The sequence below is a fragment of the Triticum aestivum genome, chromosome 3A, assembly GCF_018294505.1.
Source record: "Triticum aestivum cultivar Chinese Spring chromosome 3A, IWGSC CS RefSeq v2.1, whole genome shotgun sequence".
NCBI lineage: Eukaryota > Viridiplantae > Streptophyta > Magnoliopsida > Poales > Poaceae > Triticum > Triticum aestivum.
Window position 1 is genome coordinate 497,558,202 of NC_057800.1, and position 1,741 is coordinate 497,559,942.

The window sequence follows — 1,741 nt, forward strand, 5'->3', positions numbered from 1 at the left end:
CTGTGTTGACGCCATGATCATGTGATGCTCCTCGGAGGCCTGTGTTGACGCCGCGTTGGGTGTTCTCATCGCCCCAATTAACATCAGGTGTGTCCTGCACATAGAAACATTTTAAACAAACTGTTAGAGGATAATATATGATATCATTGTAAATGCATTGAAATGTAAACATGACTACCTGAGCATATCCCTCTCCTATACTGTCTGGCCATTGTACTTGGTGCTGGTTTAAATCTGGTACACGAGTCTCCTCGGGCATGGGGATCCCTCGCGTGGAGAGAAACGGCTGAGATCCCTCACCTTGGGTGTATGCATCATATCCTGTGTACGCATATGGGTTAGGGGAAAGAAACTGCTCGGGCATCGAATCCAAGCCCGTGCCATGGTCCTGAGATGTTTGCCCCTGACGAAGCTGCATCGAAGAAGAGCGATGCAGTGGCAGAGATGAGTCATGTCGTGGCAATGTCGTTCTAGTACTCGGACCCTCCCCCCGTTGCTCATGGCTCGTACGCGCCTCGCTCGGTCTGGACGACGGTGCCGCACTCGGTCTGGCTGACCTCGCTACCGGCATGTATGCTCCAGTGGCAACGTCGTCGCCTCTACCGCATCTGAACTTCTTTGCCACGAATTGTTGCAAAAGTTTCTGGAATGTCTTGCGATATGGGCCCTTGGCCGGCATGCTATCCGTAGCCATCTGCCCTACTTCGTTGACATTTTCAAGCTGAACAATATTTGGATGTTATTTAGTTCCAATGATTATGAAATGATGGACCTAAAAAAGTTACAAGTGATTACCAGGTGGTCACGATAGTAAGCTGCATGCAGCTCAACATGTCTCCGCACCTGCTCCTCTTGTGTGAGATGTGTTGGTATAGTAGCTGGCTGACTGGCCAGGCTAGCACGTGTGTTCATGCAGTACCACTGCTTGTACGCTTGATCTGTACTTCCATCGTACGGCCTGCAAAATTAAATAATTACATAAACCGTTGTGATGAAAGCAAAGCATCTTCACGCATCGTATGATCATCGTAAAAAATAATGTACATAAAATATACCTAAGTTGACGCACTATATCTGCTAGCGCTTCATTTGTCCACTTGTGTACCCATTCACTGTTCTCTTCCCTCCAATCGTATAAACTCCAACCCCTGCCCATATTGGTTAGCCTGCAAATTATGTAACAAAGTGTGAGTTTAGTAAATTAAAAATAACACTAACTATTTAGGGATGTCACATCTTACTTATGTGTTTCCTCATCGATACGTCTGGGAAAAGGTGGTGGAATTTCTTGATAGAGACCGAATTGTCTCATTACACGCTCTGGGTTGTAAGGTTCAACACACCACAGGAACAATAAGTTGCAGCGAGTCAGCCAGAATGCACTATCGGTCAACATGCCTGGTGTGAAGTGTCGAGCATCAAAGACCATTTTTAGCTGGTCCTGAGTCCACGGGTTCCATGTGACTTCTGCCTCATCAAGTATCTCAAACTGCTGGTGGTACATAGGGTAACAATTTTTCGCAATATCTGGAGACCAACGTTTCCGTGCCTTTGTCCACCTGGTGGCCATAGTTGCGCTAGCACCCTCGCCAAAGTCATATGGGTATATGGGTTGTACTATACGAGGTCGTCCTACAGGGAGGTATTCCCAGGACCACAACTGTAGAAACTCATAGGCGACACAAAGTAATGGAGCTTTTTGTGCGAAAGAGGTTTTTTGCGTGGCATCACACAAGCCTCT